Raw genomic sequence first — 23393 nt, 5'->3', positions numbered from 1 at the left:
GTGCGAGGCCCGGGTACCACAAAAAACAAACAAACAAACAAAAAACCCAAAAACCTTTTTTTGGTGAGTATACATAATGACATAATACAGCAAGCTAAATACAAAAGAAGGAGCTAAAGCAAAGAGAGAAAGACAAAATGCAATGAGTTAACTGAAAAAAAATAGAAGCATTTTGTAGCAAATGGAGAGGAAAGGAAACTTAGAAAAATCAACAATATATCAAATGGTGCACAAACTAAAAGAGTAGCCAGAGTTTATTGTTGTATAAACTGATTTACGACACTTTCAAAAGTCCTGTGGTGAAAAATATATTAAGAAAGTGTGATCCACCAGAGTAGAAAAACAGATACCTGAGTACATATTGAAACCAGTGAAAATAAGAAAATTGATCAGAACAATGAAGTCTTGTCTATGTGATAAATCAGTGATACTATTTCTCTCCAATAACAACTAAAAATTAAACACATTAACAAATGCAACTGACAAAGTTAATTCCCTATTGTAAAACATGACTTCCCTTTCTCATACATATTATGGTATTGAACAAGATAAACTTTGAAAGCAATAATAAAATAACCAAGATTATAGACATTTTATGAATTCTAAGGAATTTAATTTTGAATGTATTCTAACTCATGAGTAATTTTTAAGCCTTCTGTACAGACTGCTAAATTCAATACTAGCCAATTATCACTTAAACAGAAAAACAATGCAGATTGCACGAGCAGTTACTGTTTTGTAATGCTACAAGATTAGTACATTTAAAAAATGCAATTGAAATAATGAAATAAAACCTCTTTGGGAGCAAACATCACTGAGCAGTGATCTTTTTTGAATAGTGATCTTTCCATATCTGCTGAGGTCTTTAAAACTTGAAATTCATTTGGATGGAAATAGGCCTTCTTTAATAAACTTTATATTGGTCTGAAGTTATTGCTTCTTGTTGTCTCTGGATCACCATTAAACCATATATAATTTTTCAGGCCAGGGATACAAGGATCCCTTTTATTCATGGGCAATTTGGAGTTTTTGAATTACACTAAGTGGACTCATTTTCATCTTCCAGAAATTGCTGAATAACTTTTCCTTTAATATTATTTTTTATTTCTTGTTTCTGTCATGTGGCTTATTTGAAGACAACCACTCGCTTCCTGCCTCTAAACTACCTTCTAATATGAGTTAGAGCTAAACAAAATATCAGAGTAATAGGAGAAGAAATGATAATTTAATAATTAAGTGTAACATCATCTGGCATGAAATCAAGAGGGTATGGGCGGATGGTCAGAGTCTTGCAATGCAATAAAATGCATAGGACTTAGTCCAATATTCAGAAATTTTGTGTGACTTACTTTTATATTTTTATAGGTTGAGCTTGGTAGAGTCTGAATACTTGAGAAGTGTTACTTTGTCAATGCCCTAAAATTTTCAGAGGTGTAAACTATTTTCCATTCAACCTTTCAAAATATTTTTCTCAAATTAGATTAAATATGTGAAAATGTACTGTAACTTCAATTATTTTCAAGCATTTACCCAGTTTCTATATTTTTATCTATTATATTCTGTCCTTCAATTTGTATTCTACTTTGTAATTTCCCCAGTTTGTATTTTCGCTTTTCTCCTGAAACACAATTTTCTGAAGTCAAGAGCAGTGAGCAATAAGGACCTGAATGTCAAATTATTAGGAGTATTTTCCCCTTTCTCCTACTCATATAGCTCATGTTGAGTGTCATTTAGAGTGTCCTGGTTTATCTCCTTACATTTTAGTGTTTGCGTGCTTAGACCTGAATTGTCTTCCTAGTGTTTGAGAAGTTTTATTTCTTACTCTATAAGAACGGGAAAAGATAATTCTCAGCCAGTAATTCACAAACCTTGAGGTTGTTAGAACATAGGGAAACCCTGAACTGGAGCCCCTGGCTGAGAATTGCCCACTGTGGACATTTTGAGACCAGAACTAGTGTCATAGTGTCAATGGTAGAGGAAGAATACTGCTCTCTGCTCATTCATGTAAATCAACTGCAGTCAAAAATATGTCTCAATGAATCAATTTATTTTTTTATTCAGTTTCTCCATCCACGAAACCAACTTCCTCAAATGTCTTCTTAAAATCCCAGGATTAGACTATTTTAGACCATCTTGTCTAAACAAAGGAAACAATGTTGAAAGATAAGATTAAAATATGAGTGCATAAGTAAGAACATGAAGAAAAAATATGAAGTAAACTTCTCATTGAGGACTTTCTAACTTTTAAATATGTATTATTTTAGGCATCCTTTAACATAATTTAGAAAAAAAGTAGTTCAAGAGTTTCCTGTTTATTGTGTTATGAGGAAATAGTCTAGAAAACTTCCTGAAACATCAATTTAACATGATAATTGAGAAACAAAAATCCAGATATTCAAAAGAGCAAGAGCTACTATCAAGTAACATTTTTGTTTCCTCTTCTCACTAATGAATCTAAAGTTATTATAGAAATGACAAGAGCTTGCATATTTTGTGCTTAAATTTTTGTCATCCAGATTGTCATAGAGCTCTTAAAATGGAAACCAGGGGATCTACCTTAAACCCTGAAAGTGGAAATTAGGTGAATTTAAGTCATGTGCTCCATAGCACGTAGAAGAAATAACTGTATATAGTAGAAAGACTGGCAAAATTAGCCTTTTTACTGTCTCCTCAAAAGCAGTGAAAAGTGTTAATGCCTGTGAATAAATGCTCTGAACTAGCCAGTTGGTATTAAAAAGAACATTTTAAGTGAGAACTTGCATGAAAGTTGAGGGACAACATTTGTTCTCTCTAATTTTTATGAGTCACATAACAAATGACAGTTCTTTAAGTGAACTTAGCAAGAAGAAAAAGACAGTTCAGAAAAGAAATGCCTTAGAATTTGATTCTCTTAAGCCTAGTTCTTTTCATTTGCTACACTGGATTTGGAAAGCTGTAAGTGACAACAATATCAGTGTGAAAAATTTGTAAATGCTTGAAGTTACTGTGGCAGAGACTATGATGTGTTCATCAGAACCTATTTCATTTTCCTACCATATACTCTGTTAGGCTATATTTTATCATTTTCCTTGCACTTAAATGAGGTAATTTCCTGAGTTCTGGCCAATAAAATGTAAGAATTGTTATCTATGTCTATTTCAGGACAAGTAGTTAACATAGGCGTGTTGTCTCCCAACAGTCTTTCTCCCTATCTTCTGGGAGAATGATGAAAACATTGAGGACCTAAAGAATAGTGGCATCACAGGAAAGGAGTCTGAGTCCCAGAGTAGTCAGATGGAAGGCAAGAACACCTACATTGCACTGTGACATGAAAGAATAATAAGCTCTTATTTTCTTAAGCCATGGATAAATCAAGATGCATTTACAGCAGTGAGTGATAACTAAGCTAATAGAGAAATTAGTTCTTTCGAGTGGGATGCTACAATAAAAACCTATAAAATGTTTGAAATTGGTTTTGCAATTGGGCTTTTAGCAATGAGATAGCATACTGGAAAGCTAGAAATCCATATTGTAAAATGCAAAATATTTAATGAAATCTTATCTATGATAACATGGAAGGCAGAACAGGTGACTATGAAGCAGGTGGTCGAGGAAAGTGGTAGCAAAGAGCAGGCATGTTTGTGTGTTTTTGACATTCTTTGCCTTCCACAAAGTACAACAAAGAGCTCAGGCAGAAGGGGGCTGGATCTCAAAATAATATTAAAGGCAATATAGACACACTAGAGAGCAAGAACCTTTAACAAACAGAAAATTGTTTTAACATTCACCTACTCATACTAACACTTTCCCTTTACTCCACAGTTACTTAAATACTTCTGTTTATACAATGCCCTTTTCCCTGGCAATATTAGTTACATGCAGATATTTTTTAATCAAATAATAGATATCAGGATCTGGCACGTAATAGCTCCTTAACTAAAGTGCAAGAACATTGTTTGTATTGCTTTCTCAAGTGTTGCCAAGTGCACAGATGAGTGTCCAGCATATAATAGGCACTCAGAAAATATATTTGTTGAATATATTTACATGTTTAATGTACTAAATTAAAACAAGTTAATTAAGGAGAAATGAAAGTTTAGGTTTCTATTCTGATAGTCTTACATAAACACAAATCTCAAAAAGAAAGGAAAAGTCACAAATAAGTCAGCAGAATACGAAGGAGCCTTGTATGTTTACAGAGTGTCATATATGTGCAGTTTCATATATGTGCAAAATCACTACTTTGCAAAGTCATGCAACTTCCCTTTAGTCAAAGATCATTAGGAGTACCTATATGGGCAAAGGAGGTTAGTTTATAGGCTCATTGCAACAAGGAAGATAGCCTACCATGGGGAAAGAGGAAGCATCTCAGCAAGAGGGTATTAGTAGGAGGTTGTTATAAGATTTTAGCTTCTGTTAGATGATTTTGGAGACGGTTCAGGAAGGCAGTGTTTTGCTTTGCATTGAGCGCTGTTGGAAAGCAAGTGTAATTCTAGGATTGGGTAGGTTAACATGTTTTATTTACATGGTGGCAGAATTGGAGGAGATCTAAAGCTATAATTGATAAAGAAGCATCATTAACTCATGTTATCATGAAAAAAGGAATGCTTGGTCATTTTTGTGGTTTGGACAGAGTTCTTATTTTTGTCTGTGCTCAAACATGATTAAAGAGTGGTTTTGCTTTTGTGTCTCATGATCTCTGAAATTGATTATGTTCAACAGGAGAAAACCATGGCTTACCTCTTAAAGCCAAACCCACTCCTACCTAATAGCTATCAGGGACTACCTTTCTCGATCACATGTTTGCAAATGAAAAATGATGATTGATTAGGTAAACTACAAATATAAAAATCATAAAATCATTGTCATTTTCAAATAAGGTGGGAAAATATCCATATGTTCTGGTCAGGAGAGGAGATAGGGATTCTAATATATTAATCATAACTTTAAAATATCCATAGGTTTCAGTTTGTCTTTTTCTGAAGTTATTCTCTTCTGAAAAATAAATAATAGTAAATATATAAAGTGGACTTTGGTTACTGCCAGTCTATTTTTCTTCAAAAACAATTGTGTCTGTTCAGAACAACTTTTTTTTTTTTTTTTTTTTACAATATGTTAACAGAGCCATTGGGCCTTCCCAGAAGAAAAAATATATTTCTCTCCTTCATTTTTCCAGTATGAAATATCATACTAATGAATGTAATTTTCTGAACAAAGTAACCAGAGTATAATGTAAGTAAGCATACTTGGCTTCCCTTCCATTACAATTCAAAATAGTGCTTCAAACTTAAAAATACATCTATATCTCTATCATCTATCTATCTATCTATCTATCTATCTATCTATCTATCATCACTAGCAAATGTGGACTCCAATGCATGAAGATAGATAATATTTAAAATAAGCAAGGCAAAATTTCATTAAAAACCTAATACATATGAAACAAATTTTTCAAATTAATGATACATTTCATCAAGGCAGTGTCAAAAATGATGGGATAATACCTTAGTGACTTTTTGAACAATTAGACAATGCCTCTATGCATTGTATACTGATAGGTACTAAGGGAGGACTATTAAAGCACAATAGAAGTTTGTCCCATGGAGGCCAAGAATGAGATTCAAAATTAGATAAAGGTACATGACCTAAAATTTCCCTGCATATCTTAAACCACAAAAATAACTTGGCCCTTCTGAAACCATATACAGATAATATAGATAAAAGCCTCTCTGCATTTTATACTTTGATAACAGATACCAGCACATTGTTGATCTAGATTTTGTAATTCTATCTCACAGAAGAATCCTAATGCCTTAGGAGCAATGTTTATAGAAAGTCAGTTTGGGTGATAATCATGAAAGACTGAATTCTGATAACTGGGTAGTAAAACAACGTGGTTACAGAGCGCTGCGATCCTTGGCCTCCTTTCCTCTAAATGACAAGCAAAAATAACAATTTTAAAAGTATCCTCCTTGGTTTTTTTTTTTTTTTTAATCTTAAAAAGATACTAACTCTCTTTTAGTCAAATATTAATCTGGTAAAATATTTACTTTTCTCATAATTTTTAAAAATAGAACAGATAGAGACCATTTGACCATGTGCATAGAGTACCTCTTTATTTATTTATATGTTTGACATTTGGTAATTTCCTTTCTCTTAATTACTGAGAGAAAAATACTGTAGTGGAATCTATACCATTGAAAACTTTCTAGTAGATTTAAATTGGAGGATTGTGTGCCTAATTATTGAATTTTTATCAGGCTTGTAGATGGTGTTATTAGGTCATAATTACAATTTAAGACAAGTAATATATTTATTTTTAAAATATTTTGATTTATGTCATAAGTCAAGTTTATGTCTAAAATAAGTGTTACATCTATAACTTTATTTCACAAACAGTTTTATTACTTTTGGAAAGCAAAACCTTGGTCATTAAGATCTGCTTGTATTAGAAATCCTGACTGATATTCTTCCCTGTTGAAAGTGAGATCATATCAAATAAGACATCATAGCAAATTGTAGTTCATATGAGTTTTTAAGGCGCTATAGGAGGGTTAAGAGTTGGTAAAATTTGATTGAAAATTAAATTTGCTTTAAGAGATTGTCTTCCATTCTCTATGAATAAATTGCAAATAGATACCTTATGTGGAACAGGAAGAGAAGTAAGTCATTTGAAAGAAATTTTGACACCAAATTTCTTAAGACCCTGACAAGCCAGAGATAGAGACGTGGTTATACTGGGAAGGATTCTGATTCTACTGAAGTTCACCTTAGCTCATTGTCGCTTCCGTTTGGAACTTAACGAAAGAAGATACCTAATTTTTGTAGCTGCTCTGTGTGTGTGTGTGTGTGTGTGTGTGTAAAATTAAAATTAGATTTGCTTTAAAAATGTCACATTAGCATAAAATAATTTATACCTAGTTTAAGAATAGATGAGTATAAAAGTACACTAAACTAAGCATAACAGTATTTTGGTCATGGCTCAACATCCTCATGATACTTTCACCAAAATATATAGGCTCTTGACAACTAAGTCACCATGTACACTCAAACATATAAAGAAATATGTTTATTTGATCAATTAAAAATCACTTTTGTTAGATCAATTAAGAATAAAAATATAAAAGTCTATATTTGCATATTTCTTCTTTAATGCTTTTTCTTTCTTTATGTAAATCCAAATTTCTGACCTATTCATTTTCCTTCTTTCTGAAGAACTCTTTCTAACACTTCTACAAATCAGGTCTACTGGTGAAAAATTCCCTCAAATTTTGTTTGTCTGACAACATCTTTGTTTCTCCTTGACTTGTTCTTTGAGCTTCCTGGACCTGTGGTTTGTTGTCTTATATTAATCTTGGGAAATTCTCAGTCATTTTTGCTTCAAATATTTCATCTTTTCCTTTCTCTCTTTCTTTTTTTCCCAGTATTCCCATTACACATATGTTTGAGGACATTTAGTATGTTTTAGAATGTGTCCCAGTGCAGATTCAGTGCAAGTAAGGGAACCTGTCTGAGTCTCATTAAGTAATCCTTGAATACATTGGAAAATGCTGTATAAATAAGTTAGTAATGATTGGCTAACTCTTGGGACATTGGATCTTATTAATAATAGCATATTTCATGGAATTTAAAAAATACTGGGTTAGTCATGGAAATTAATCATTTTCTTTAGAATGTATGTTTACTATATTCCATTTCAATATGTCATAAAACTAGAATGATATGACAAATGACAGAATTTAATAACTTTGCATTCCCATTTATTTCTCAATTACTGTCTCAATTTTGGTATATTAAGGTAAGATATCTGAATTGAAATTATTAATGAGAAAGTTAATCCTCTCTACTTATTTCATTGTCTAAATATATTCTAGGATTGTTCCAAATTGTACACGCATTAGCAGACTTAACAGAAACTCCATTTTAATTGTTTCTCCTCATTTTAATCCACCATGCCTTAACCTCATTGGGCTCTTTGCTACATTCCTGTAATTTAGGAGCCAACACAACACCATTGTTAACAAGAAGAGTGCATTTAATAATAGCGTCTACCTCTCTGTACATCCATTCTGTTAATGGGCCTAACAGAAAGCTAATCATCATTAGTGTGATCATTTTATTTCAGAAACTCCTAACCTCCCTGTTGAATTATGGTATTAGCAATTGCAAATTATTAAAAGTTATGGCAGGAGGACTAGGCTTATTATGATCTAGCTCTTAAAGAAATCCAAGTCACTGGGAGACGTTCTGCAATAAGAATAGAAACAAATCTCTTAGTAGTAAGCATAGAGTAGGTAATGATAAACACATCACCAAACCACCAAATGCAGAGAATATAATCCTTTAGAGGTAATATTTTGTTTGAATAGCTCCTACCTTTAAGTGATTCACTCTATCTCTCTAAAACTTATATATTTGTTTCTTTTCTTTTACTCCAATAATTTGTTTAACATAACATGGATAGAATCACACAGCTAAGTAACAGAAACTGGATTCATCATAAGTAGCATGGTTTCAAACACTGTGCTCTTAACTAAGCTAACCTGAAATTTAAAACATTTCTTTGATATATGTCTTGGTTTGACTCTATAGTCTTTTTTATTTTATTTTTTTTTCAGTACGCGGGCGTCTCACTGTTGTGGCCTCTCCCCTTGTGGAGCACAGGCTCCGGACGCACAGTCTGAGTGGTCATGGCTCACGGGCCTAGCCGCTCCGCGGCATGTGGGATCTTCCTGGACCGGGGCATGAACCCGTGTCCCCTTCATCAGCAGGCGGACTCTCAACCACTGTGCCACCAGGGAAGCCCTATAGTCTTAATTTAGTTAATTTTGGTTGCTATTTTAATATGTTTATTAAAGTATATATGCCCATTTTTGACAATCAAACACTTTATTTTTGTGTGTGTGGTATGCGGGCCTCTCACTGCTCTGGCCTCTCCCGTTGCGGAGCACAGGCTCCGGATGCGCAGGCTCAGCGGCCATGGCTCACGGGCCCAGCTGCTTCGTGACATGTGGGATCTTCCCGGACTGGGGCACGAACCCGTGTCCCCTGCATCGGCAGGCAGATTCTCAACCACTGCGCCACAAGGGAAACCCGAAAATCAAACACTTTAAATACCAAAAAGTTTATAAAAGTAACAATCCTTTGTCCCAGTTTACCTGATCCCCAATTCCACATCTTAGAATACTCCATTTAATTCTTTGAATGTGTATTCTGGTATATGCTTCTGCCATTATGATTTGTTCTATGAAGTTTAAATGCTATCCATGGACAAACTACAATAATTTAATTTAATTCATTTACATATTTAATTAATTTACATATTTTTCCTATTACTTCCCTTACCGCTCCAAGGAAAATATTACTACTTTAGTTTCTCCCATTGATAAGTAACATACATAAAGGATTTATTTTTCTAAATGTATAAACTAAATGTCTTCATTATGTCTTTGTACGTTCAAGACAGTAATGATCCTAACTCAAAAGCAATATTTCTACTTCCCCAAATCTGTCATAGATAGTTATCTTTTCTAGTTTGGTGTATAGCTTACCTATCAAGATCGAAAATCAACAATTTAAAAAATATTATTGTAAACAAGAATTTTTATTGTAATGCAAAGTGATGTGCGATACTGTTTCTTTTCTTATTCAGTGTTTTGTCCTTAGCTTTGTAAATGCATGCCTCTTTTTCTTTGTTCCATTTTCCTTTGGTATAGCCTTAATTTTTCCAAGTATGCATCATATTATCTTCTCTACACAGATTATTCTCTTTCTCAGAGCACTCCACATATCACAGACACTACTGCCTCTCACATCCATCCCTGGTCTTGATCTGTTACCCTCTGAGTCTTTGTAAAGCATCACCCTGGGGTTTTCCTCCATACCTCTCTTGAGTTGGATCAACCGTGCCTTATATCTTCTACTTTCTAAATTTAATACGTTGCTTTGCTGAGTTTGTCACCAAATAAGTAGCTTAGAAAGGGTTTGTAAATACAATATTTCATCCATTAATATGAAAAATATCTTTATTTTGTTTTGCCACTGGATTGATAGTTTGGCTGTCTTTAAAAAATATAGATTCAAATGAGTTTTCCTTTAGTGAAATATGAAATCAGAGCAGGAATTCTGTGAGGAACTTGGTAAATCCTCTCTCCAAAAAGCAATGATGAAATTTGACAGACTTGACAAGAACAATCAGTTGAGGTTCTGGAAATTTACCAGATACGTAGTTGTTTATTTAAAAGAAAATCACCAAACTTCCATAAGAACAGTGGGCATCTGTGGGGACAAGAAATGAAACTTGCACTAGTAGATCATTGAAAGGGGTGGTAAGTAGATCCACTCCTACTTCTTTATTTTCTCATCTGTATAGTCTACCATTTAGAGTCACAACAGTACCATAGTCATTGATACAGATTGTATAACTTCGTATCCCTGCAGTGTATTACCTTCAAGCTGTCATCTCAACTGCATTTTCAGAAGGACATACCTTTGGTCTTTTAACCTGAATGAACATTCTGTATATCTGCAGATATGCGTACTAACTGAAGTTCTGCATGAAGGAAAGACAAAACCATACCCAGCATATATACAATTTCTAGCCAACATGAATAGCTGCCTTTTCAGTGTGGCAGAGTTCTAATGTAATCAGCTTGTCTCTAAGTTACTGACTGATTTCCTCAAAGAATGTTGTTGATATCCAAAGCTTTGAATTGGTCTCTGTCGCTGGAGTGATTGGATATCAGCAGCTGTTCTTTCTAATTCTTGGTTGAGGGAAGCCCATGATATTGGGCCTATAATAGCCTCCATGCCTACTGCCACCATGACTACTTGTGGGTTCAGTACTGAGGTGAGTTAGGTCAGAGGCTAGTTTAAATTGGCTGGCCAAATCATTCTGATTGCTTAGTGTGTTTTCATGGTGAATACTTTTTGGAGGGCATCAATATGCAGTAAAAGATCTTTATGCTTTCTGCCCCATTCAATAGGTATATCCATGTGCCATTTTCCCAATTCTCTTTAAGTTTTCAATCTTTCCTATTTCAGAATCTTAATTAACCAGCCAAGTCCATCACCATTACCCATGTGTCCACATATTGTTCTTAACTCTGACCACTTCTCTTTCCACACAAAGTGGATACTCAGGGGCATTGTCTGAACCTCTGCTATTCGGTAATTTTTCCTTCCACTCTTTTACAGGGCCACCTAAAAACAAGGTTGTAGTGCACCACTAGGATACAATAGCAGTAGTGAATGCTGCAGTGTGCCGCTCAGATTCCCCTCCAAGTCTGAAGTTCCTATATCTCTGCCATGAGTGTTGGCTGCTGATACCCTCAACAAAATCCTTTCTAAGAAGCTCTTCTTATTGAAAGGATCTGCTCTTGACAATAGATTGCACATCTTCTTTAGGACCAGCAAGTGTCCATGGACTGGTTGATGCAGGGTTATGAAATCCAGCCTCAATGTTGGACACTTTGGAAGGGCAAATTTTAATTCTTGATTATAGCATATGTCTCCATTTAAAAACTCTTTTAATTTTTTCCCATAATGTTTTGTAGTTTTGTCTGTGTAAGCTTTACACATCTTTCTGTTAATAACAATTTTGATTTTTTTAACCATTAGAAATGAATTTTATGAAAATTCATTTAAATTCTTCATTGCGTGTGTGTATATATATGTATACATGTGTGTACATAGTTATACACACACTCACATTATATAGCTACTGTTCCTGAAGCCATACTAAATCACTTACTAGTACTCTTTACTTTTTGCATTACCCCTATTATTTGGAGAGATTTCTACCATTTTCCATAAGTGCTTAACCTCTCGTTTCTCTATGCTGTGTTTTTTTTTTTTGCGGTACGCGGGCCTCTCACTGTTGTGGCCTCTCCCGTTGCCGAGCACAGGCTCCGGACGCGCAGCTCAGCGGCCATGGCTCACGGGCCTAGCCACTCCGCGGCATGTGGGATCTTCCCAGACTGGGGCATGAACCCGCGTCCCCTGCATCGGCAGGCGGGCTCTCAACCACTGCGCCACCAGGGAAGCCCTCTATCCTGCTTTTAACCTTTCATGTGATCTCTCCCTGATCATGTTCATCTCATTCCTCAGCAAAAAAAAATCATGAGGGACCACCACATGAACTTCTATGTACGGAACCCTATCTCTACTTCTTTTCTTTTTAAGATTTATTTATTATTCATTTATTTATTTTATTTATTTTTGGCGGAGTCGGGTCTTTGTTGCGGCACGCAGGATCTTTGTTGAGGCATGCAGGAATCTTTCGTTGCAGCACGTGGGCTTCTCTTTAGTTGTGGCATGCAGGTTTTCTCTTCTCTAGGTGTGGCACGTGGGCTCTGTAGTTGTGGCACACGGGTTCCAGAGCATGTGGGCTCTGTAGTTTGCAGCATGCAAGCTCTCTAGTTAAGGTGCATGAGCCCAGTAGTTGTGGCAAGCGGGCTTAGTTGCCCTGCAGCATGTGGGATCTTAGTTCCCTGACCAGGGATCGAACCCCTGTCCCCTGCATTGTAAGGCAGATTCTTTACCATTGGACCACCAGGGAAGTCTGTGATCTCTGCTTCTTCATCTCTATAGTGTTATCATGTTCTTCTTGCACTCATTTTGTTGCACTAAGTTAGGGAATTGTCCCCAGGCAGAAAGCCAAGGTGATTATGGGGTGATATCATGTTTCCCTTTCCTTTGGGTAACAGTATTGTCTTGTTTCTCATGTAATGCTTGCCTCATACCTCATATATTGTGCTTCAATTTTGTGGTTGTTTGTAGCATCAAGCCTAGTCTGGAACCAACTATATTGTCATGACTAGAAGCAGAATTTCCTCCCACTTTATTTCTTCTGATACTTTATGCCATCCACCCATCTTCTCAGATTTCAGTTACGTGTATATTAAGTTATTTGAAATTGTCCCACAAGAAACTGAGTCTCTGTTCATTTTTGTTCAGATTATTTTCACTGTGGTTCAGTTTGATAGTTTAAATCCAGTAGTGTTTATATGTTCAATCTGTTCTTAAAGCCATCCCTTGAACTTTTCCATTCATATATGAAAACTGGGGCTCAGTTGTTTATTGTTGTTTGTTTGTTTCTAGTTCTTAGTACTGTGATTCCCTATCTTGTTTCTCATTATATTTATATTTATCTTAAATCTTTGTTCATAGAAAATATATAATGGCTGTTTTAAATTATACTTTTGCTAATTCCAACATATCTGTCATTCTATTGACACTATGATAAATTTTCTCACAGTTGTTTGTTGGTCATATTTTCTTTTATCTACACATATGAAGTTTTTTGTTTTGTATGTAGGAAACTGTGAGTAATATCATTATGCATATCTGAGTGTGTTTTCTTTCTTTAAAGAGGTTTATATATTGTTCTGACATGCAGTTCATTTACATTTGAATCTGCTTGATTTTTTTTTAAGACTTGTTTTTTAAGCTTCCTTAGTCCTTCTAGAGTGGTCATGAACCTAGCAATTGAGTAGCCCTATAAATAGAAGCAGAAAACTCTGATTTTTTTTAAATGAAGGTAGTACTCATTCAATGTCTACACTTTAAATGAAATGTAAGTGTATTTACTCACAAAAATACAGAACTTGTAGATTTAATTGATTTAATATTCTGTGATTAGCTTTCTTATCACCAGGAATGATAATTTTGAACAAAAATAGAAATAACAATACCACAAAATTTTCAAAATTATTTCAATGAATGCAAATTATTAGGAAAATAAAATACTATACATAAAATTATCTCATTATCTATTACTTGAAAGAACACAAGCAAAAAATCTTTATAGATTTTATAACTCGATATTTAATTCTTGATATTGCTGCAGTGCTCTTAGAGCATTAAGTTCATATAAATTTATTAGTTATTTGAGAACCAAAATTTAATATAAAGCCTGAAGGCATTCTCCATATTTTTTGATTTGCAAGTGACAATCTTCCTATGAAAAGCATAATATGGGTGTCTTAACCCCTTTTACACTGGAAAAAAACAAAGGTAAATTAGTAGTTACTTATTTGAGGTTTCCATTTAAAGTGGCCACATAAATTTTAAACTAGTTCTTTTTTTTTTTAATCTTTATTAGTATTTTATTTATTTATTTATTTATTTATTTTTGTGGTATGCGGGCCTCTCTCTGTTGTGGCCTCTCCCATTGCAGAGCACAGGCTCCAGACATGCAGGCTCAGTGGCCATGGCCCACAGGCCCAGCCATTCCGTGGCATGTGGGATCTTCCTGGACCGGGGCACGAACCCGTGTCCCTTGCATCGGCAGGCGGACTCTCAAACACTGTGCCACCAGGGAAGCCCTAAACTAGTTCTTTTATACTACAATTTTGTCTTCTATACACAGTTTCTCTGTGATATGAAATTATGTCATAAATGATATATTACTCTCCTCTTTTTCCCATCTTTTAACATCTAAAGCCTAATTTTTAATACTAAATTATTTTAAGCCTTCTTTATCACTAGCAATCTTGGATATAAAATTTGAAAATATATTTTTTTTCCACAGGGTTTAACTACCTTAACCCTTTTCCAATGAAAGAATTGCAAACTTTGTTTGTTTGTTTGGTGTGCATTTTAAAAAATGAGTTTTAAAAATAATTATTCTGTCATAGTAATCCCATCTCAGGGTTCCATCAGTGGCTTCAAAATTTACATTAAATGTTCATTTTTTTTATCACAGCTGTCATTAAAATGGGAGATTGTTATCTTAGTTTACAGAGGCCATTGATGTGGAAAGCGTAATGCATATTTTACTAAATGTACTTTGCAAAATAGAAGGAAGACTATTTTAAGCTGTCAACGTTAATTGTACATTTTTTGGATTAGCAATACATATGTGTTGGGCAAGTAACAGTTGTGATATAACATAGATAATGAGCAGACATCAAAAAAGGGAACATTCTAATAAGGTAATTACCTCCAAGATAGTATAAGTTTCCTTTGCATCATAGTGAAGTTTCCTTTCAAGTACTTGTCAAATATTTATCATTTGCCTGTATTTCTTTTATGTCACATTTTCTGAACATGTTTTCTCTTTGATTTCTACAATAAAAACATCCTGTTAAGTATATTTTAGATTGCAGACCAACATGAGTGTATTCCAGCATTGTAATATGTTGTCAGAAGTTGCTGGCAGCCTTTGAGATGTAAACAAATGTTGCACATTGATATGTGTAGCCAGAAAGCACTCAGTTTGACTATAGGAGGGTTGAAGAAAGCAAAGGAATGAGAGATAAGAAAAACTATAGATGTAGATAAATAATAACATTAAGAAAAGTGCTTTAAAGTTAGAATATGTAAAGAATATTACCATTTTATAGTCAGTGTTTTATTTGCTTAATGATTTCATTGATGCAACAATTTTGCCTTGAATATTCAGGTCCTTATATAAGGCATATGGCACTATATAGGAAGAAATATGGGAAGTTACAGGTCATGAATGATTATGAAAAGGGTAGAATTAGTGAAGATGTTGTTAATGAATGCAATATAATGTAGTAAACGTATGAGAGATATTCAGAAAACATGGGGATTTTAGAGGAAGGGGAGATTGGTTTAAACAAAAAGTTTTCAGGAGAAAATGTATCACTTGAGCTGGACCTTTAGGGATTTACAGAATTTCTTCATAGCATGATAAAATGGGAACTAAACAAAAGGAGGTGACATGTGAATAAAGTCACAGAAGCTAGTAACTATGGAATAAATAAACTGAAAGTAATCTAGATTTATGTATTTTGCTGTCTGAAGATGAATAACACCAAATAAGTTTAGGAAAAACCCCTCTTCCATAGTATGGAGGGAATAAATTAACAGAATTAAGACTTGGGATGTCATTTAATTGTTGCAGAGAATATTGAAATTCAGAATTAACTAGTATGTGACCTGCTATTATCTAGTATGGTTACTGTGGACCTCACTGTTTGGTTTGAAGAACAATTCTAGTCTAGGGAAGTCTACAGCAAAATAGTACTATGGTATCCTAGAATGTGAATGAGATTCTAAAATAGGGTGATTGCAGTTTGATTCAAAAGGAGAGTGAAAAGAGAGATAGAATTATGAAAAATCAAATACCAGTCAAATATAAGAGATGATAGAAAGAGCTAGAATTAATTTAGATATTTCTTACAACATGTAATAAGTTTAAGATATTAAAAGAAATAGGTTCAGAATAGCAGGTTAGGGTAGAAGAAAAGAAATTAGGTCTAGAAAATTTAAATTTGAGTTTCTGGTAATATCTCTGAGTAAAACTCTCCATAAGGCACTTTGTAATGTACCTCTGAACTCCAGGCATGAAAGCAAGAGAATGATTATTCAGATTTTGAGTAAAATTGTAAGGAGATAACAGATTAGGCTGTGTTCCTATGTGCCACAGGCCCTACCTGGACTGCATTGCCAGAAATACTGAAACTAGAAGCATCTGGAATATGTTTCAGGGGTGAAATTAGCCATCTGAGAACTGGAAGTGTTGTTTACAAAAGTGTTGCAATTGAGAGATGAGTGTGCATCACCCATCCCCTCCTCCCCCCAAAAAGGTCAGATATCTCTAATGTAATTTTAGAAAATATAATATGTCAATAAGGTGTAAACAATAAAGTGCCATTTTTAAGGTGTTTTGAGAGATATTGAAAAACAGTTCTGATATATTGAAAATAGGTCTAAGTCTGTAACATTGTTTAACAGGCATTCTGAGACAGATTCTCTGTAACATATGTGATTATTCACTTCCCTTTGAGAGTATTCTTTTCAGTGGGTCAGTTGTTGTTTTGTGGCCTGAAAGAAATCTGGCAAACTTTACTGTTATTCCCTAGGGATGCAGGTTCTGTAACAAACATTGCTTACTCTCTTTTTAAAGAGAGAAACTGTGGCATAATGGACTATCCTATGTTTTGACCATCAGAAAAACCTTGGTTAAAATCTCATTTTCCAACGCATTAGCTCCATTGAATTCTTTCTGCTGGTCAAGCAAATTTTAGATGCTGAAGTCAGACTCCAATTTTTACTGAATCTTGTCTTAGATGGTTCAATCCTAATGTTTCAAAGTTGCATAATGCCATCACAAAGTGTAAGTTATTTTTTAATATATTAACCCATTCTACTATGAGTTAATGAGAGTGAATCTATTCCCAGAATGGAACCCCAGCTGAACTATTTATAGATTTGAGTTCCCAACACTGTTTTGGTTTTTTTTTTTCCTTCTTACTCATCTTCCTCAGTCATTTGTACTGTATTACCTCATGGGTTGGTTGCAAACCAAGAGGCCTCTGGGGTCAGAAAAATAATGAAAGTGGTTAAGGAATGCAGGCTTCATGATGTAGTAGCCACCACTCATTCCTGGTGGTAACAAGGTATGACCTGTAAATCATTTAATTGATGATAATAAGCCTATGCCTTTCTTCCATAAGGCAGCATCAGTTAACTGTGACAATAAATCTAGCAATCAATGTAGTCAATTCAAAAGGAAAAATAAGAAAAAAAATTCAGGCAAATATAAGTTTCACTCATTTTCATGGGAAAAATTTTAAAATTAAGCAAAAGTAAAAATCAATTATGTTGCACAGTGACTCAAACAGAAAAGAAAATTAACACTTGAATATTTTGAATGTTTAATAACTATAGACTTGTTACATTAGCAAAAATACTTTAGCCCAAATTATGTCTTTCTTTCTAGTAAAAGTAAGATGTTGTGAAAGAAATGTCTCTTTTTAAAAGGGTTTTGTCTACACTCAATTTTGTTTCTAATCTAAAAATATATAAATGTCAAAATTTATTTTTTCTCTACATATTTTTGGAATAGTTTTACCTAATTGAAGTATTTAATTTAGAGAAACTTATTTCTGGAAATACTTAGTGATTTTATTGTATGTAAAAATATAGATTTTCAAATGATATATACAACAAAGAAAATCATTTTAATGCTACAGATAGTTTGAAATGAATCCTACTTATCTTTGAGTTAGACAGCTATGATGCAAATAACTTCAATAATGCATAACAAAATTGATTAAAAGGGAGTGAAGTGTTTTCTACATATCAGAGCAACACCTTGTCCGGAAGTTAGAATTTTTTTCCCTCGCCAAATATTCGCATTAGGCAAAATGCACATTGTCATGTCAACTGGATGGTAAATTTAGCCTGAATAATTTCTTAATATATCAAAATATAGTATTTATAATTTTTAAACCATGGCCTTTTTTCCTATCCCTGATTCCTCAAAATATTGCTTATTTATATTTCTAAATAATTTACCTAAAATATATTCAGTTTTCTGGTATTCAAATATATACTTTTATATGTTTAAGTCAATTATTTTTTGCATTTATCAAAATATATAAATGTTTGAAAAAAATTAAACATTTGCAGCAGCATAATCTTTTTTCTAGATGCTATTTTGTAGACATTCCTAAAATGTTAGAGTACAATATTTTCATACAGTACCCATCCAAAATTTTGCAACAGTACTTATATTAAAATAATTTTCGATGTATTTAACCTAAATAGTTGATAGTCACCTAATTATAACATCTTCACAATGAGGTAATAAAGAAATGAAAATTTATACTGCAAACAACTTTCTCTTTAATTATATACTGCACAGTCTTTAAAATTGGGATATAAGTATTTTAATATATCATAATAAGAAAGATACCTGGAAAATAATTTTGTAAAATGTATATTCATTTGGGGAAGCATTTTTTTAATTTAAATGAGAAAATGTTACATAATGAACACCAATATTTTTAAGAAATTCTTCAGTATTTCTCAGTTAACTTTAATTTTCTTTAACGTGATTAGAATAACAATAATAAGACTAAGAACTTGGTATGAATACATTGACTCAGTTAATGTTCACTAACACAGTGTGGGATCAGCAATTTGCCACAAATCGTATAACTGGGATCTGCAATACTAGGATTCTGACCTGGATCTTTTTGACTCCAGACCAGCACTCTTAATCTCTCCTCATGCAGCATTTGTTGTGGCAAATGAATGAACAATTAAGCTGAAAACATTGCAGTTAATCTTCAGCTGTACTGAAGGGCATAGTTTCTTTTAACTTGAGTCAAGGACTTGGAGCAAAATTAAAACTAGCCACAAATAACTAAAGTTTTCTTTTATGGTTACTTACCTGCAAGGTAATTTTAACACTTAAAAAAAGTTAGGGACTTCACTGGTGGTCCAGTGGTTAAGAATCTGCCTTCCAATGCAAGGGACATGGGTTCGATTCCTGGTCGGGGAACTAAGATCCCACATGCCAGCAGGGCAACTAAGCCCATGCGCCACAACTAGAGAGAAGCCCGTGAACCTCAATAAAGAGCCCGTGTGCTGCAACTAAGACCTGATGCAGCAAAATTAAAAAAAAAAATTAAAGTGTTGTAATTAGGAAACACACTACTAATTATACAGAGTATCCCCTCAGAATCCCTGGGTTAAGCTCATAGACACATAGGGTAAAATTGGAGACTCTAGGGAGACATGCCACAAAACTAAAATCCACCCATATTTCACCAGGCAGGAGAATAATATTAGAAATATAAGTATGCTTCCTATCACTTAAAAAATTTAGTGAGCTCACCTGTGTGCACTTTCATGAGTGTGTTGGCTTAATGTTGAAAAAATAAACATTTTTTAGAATTTAACATCATATCATGGCAATTTCCCCATTCCATTATATATTAATTGTCAACAGTTTTCCTGAACTCAAGGTAATCTGGCTATTTTATTAAGAGTATCTTTGAGAGTAACAAGCTTCATGTAAGAAAACATCAGTTATATTAAAATAACAAGGTACTTTTTGTTAATCACTATTTGGGTCTATATCCAGTAGATTATATAAATTGTTTTTCTGGTATTTAAATTTTTTCTCAAAGAAGAGGACATGTTTTCATTGGTACCTAAAAATTGTAAACACAAAAAAAGTGAACTATGCAGAATTGTAAATGTCCTCCCTAATATGTTAGGAACATTCACAATATATGAGTTGCTCTCCAAATTTAACTAGAGACTGTAGATTCATTAATATTGCATATCACAGAGAGCTCACGTACTTAATAAACTGTCCTTAAGCATGAAGATGGAAATTGGAAGAGTAATCATAGAGCTGATCCTAGTAGCTATCAGACACTATATTGTTAAATGATAAAATTTACTTCAAATTTCCATAACAGATCAAAACTTCTCTCTAATTTCTAGAGAGAAAAAAGAATGTGACGTGAACTCTCCATCTTTCCACTCACTGATATATCTAATTAGAGATTTGGGGAGAAAATATGAGAATGTGTGAATTAGCCTCTTTTTCTCGTGTTTTGACTTACTCTGTCCTCAGAATCCACAGTTCTCTCTGTTACCTCTGTTAGATGACTTGCCCTTATTCTACAAGTGGTCAGTTGTTCACCTTAATAATGACTAGATAATACTTAGGAAGTCTCCCTAGCCATAGACCTAAGACATATTCTCTAATTATATTTACTAGAAATAAAACTTTAAATATCAAATCATAACTCAGGAAGAGAAAGAAGAATATATTTATCTCCTCAAATTCCTGCCTATATAAACAGCAGAATGAGAGTTCATATGTCATGGGCACAAACATTATCAGAAGCTTTCCTAAGCTAATTATATTTTCTCATGCAATAATGGATTAACTCAAACAGGAAAATATTTGATAATAATGCTTTATATTTCAGTGCTTCACAGTTGAGGCCAAGGATAGTGGAAATGGCCAACTCTGATCATATGGGTGTTTCCATGTATGTTTGTAGGACTGTGTGCAAACTGACTATAGCTAGTAACAAATTCTACTCAATAAGATGAATCTAATTAAAAAATAATAACTGCTGCTTTACATAAAAGTATTGAATTAGATGTGGTGTCCTGAACTACAGGAAAATGCACAAATGCTGTGGTCTGAAACCCACCCTGGAGAAAGATGAATGATGGCAGCCATAGATTCAGGGATGGGATTTGGGAGTAGCAGGGATTTGTCACTTAAGAAGTAAAAGAGTATCTTTTCCTGCTGCTTTTAATTTTCCTCTTTTCAACCCAAGGCTACTACCTACCACAAGAGTGAGAAATCAGAAACTCAAGCAAAATGACTAACAGAGTGAAATATATAAAGTATTGAAAGGAAAAAAATTCCAAAAACCTGGAATTCTGTATCCAGTGAAATTATCCTACACAAATGATGCAGAGATAAAGACTTTCTCAGAGAAACAAAAACTGAGGGAATTTGTTGCCAGTAGAACTACCTTGCAAAAAATGTTTTTGAATTTCTCTCTGAGAGAATTTATAAATTCTCTCTGAATTTCTTTAGAGAGAAGCAAAATAATATGGATCAGAAATGTGGATCTACATAAATAAAGGAAGAGCATTTGACAAGGTAAATCCTTTATTTTTCTTATTCTTAAATGATCTATGTTCAAATTAATAATTGTATCATGTATTGGATAAATATAACTTATAGATAAGTGAAATGAATGACAGAAATATAATAAGACGTGGGAGAAAGAAATTGAGAATAAATTGTTATAAGGTATTTGCACTACCCATGTAACAATATACTGTTGTTTGAAAGTGGAAAAAAAATTAGTAGTAAGTATATATCATAAACTCAGAAGCAACCACTAAAAAATAAAAATAAGCATAATTAAGTGCTAATAGAAGAAAGAAAATGAGATCACATTAAATTATTATAATAAACAGCAGAAAAAGATTGAAAAGAAAAAAGAAGCAAATAATAAGGGTAACAACTAGGAAACAGTTAAAATATGGTCACTATTATTCTAACTGTATAAATAATCAAATGAAATATGAATAGAATAAATACACCAAAGACAGAGATTGTCAGAGTGGATCAAAAAACAACACCTAATTATATGTTGTCTACAAGAAACCCACTTTCAGTGTAAAGATACATGTAGACTAAAAGTAAAGGAATGAAGAAAGATATACCACACTAATGCTAATCAAAAGAACACAGAGATAGCTGTATTAATATCCAACATAGCAGATTTCAGAACAAGGAAAGTTATCAGGGATAAAGACAGGCATTACATGATAAATGGTCAATACTCCAAGAAGAAATAACAATCCTTAATGCATGTGCCTAACAACAGAGCATCAGAGTATGTGAAGTAAAAACTGATAAGACTGCAAAGAGTAATAAACAAATACATTATAGGTGGAAACTTTAACACCAAAAATGAACAGATTTGACAGGTAGAAGTTAAATAAGATGTGATACCAATTTCTCTAGAATATAGTTTAGAAAACAGAAGCAAAGGGAACACTTCCAAATTTATTTATAAGGACAGGTATGCAAGGCTGGTTCAACATTCAACCATCAATTAAGGCTGTTCACATCATCAGGCTAAAAGAGAAAAATCATATGATCGTATCAATAGATGGAGAATAAGCACTTAACAAAGCACAACACCCATTCGTCATAAAAACTCTCAACAAGCTAGGAAAAAAAATGGAACTTCCTCTGCATGATAGGAACGTTTATCAAAAAATTACAGCAGGGCTTCCCTGGTGGTGTAGTCGTTGAGAGTCCGCCTGCTGATACAGGGGACATGGGTTTGTGCCCTGATCCAGGAAGATCCCACATGCCATGGAGCGGCTGGGCCCGTGAGCCATGGCCTCTGAGCCTGCGCATCTGGAGCCTGTGCTCCACAATGGGAGAGGCCACAACAGTGAGAGGCCTGCGTACCGCAAAAAAAAAAAAAATTCCATCCAACGTTGTTCTTAATTTTGAGAAACTAGATGCTTTATCCTATGATCAGGAACAATTCAAGGATATTCTCTCTCTCCACTCCTATACAACATGGTACTGGAAGTCCTTGCTAATACAATAAGATAAGAAAAAGAAAAAAATATATAGCTTGGGAGTGAAGACATAGAAATGTCTTTGCATATGAGAGGATCATCTATGTAGAAAATTCCAGAAAATTAAGAAAAATACTCCTGGAACTAATAAATGATTGATTATTACAAGGTTACAGCATATGTTTAATATACAAAAGTTAATTGCCTCCTATATAACATCAATGAACAAATGGAATTTGAACTTAAAAGTGCAATACCATTTACATTAGTACCCCCAAAATTAAATGCTTCAGTGTAAATGTTACAAAATTTATATAAGGAAAACTACAATACTTTGAAAAACAAAATCAAAGAAGAATTAAATAAATGGAGAGATACTCCATGTTCATGGATAGAAAGACTCAATATTATTATAAAGATGTCAGTTCTCAACTTTATCTACAAGTTGAATGCAATCGCAATAAATATTCCAGCAAGTTACTTTGTGGATAGTTACATGTTCTAACTTTTATGTGGAAAGCAAAACGCCCAGAATAGCCAACACAATACTGAACAAGAACAAA

The sequence above is a fragment of the Mesoplodon bidens genome, assembly GCF_964165515.1.
Source record: "Mesoplodon bidens genome assembly, chromosome: 1".
NCBI lineage: Eukaryota > Metazoa > Chordata > Mammalia > Artiodactyla > Ziphiidae > Mesoplodon > Mesoplodon bidens.
Note: the sequence above shows the minus strand (reverse complement) of the source record.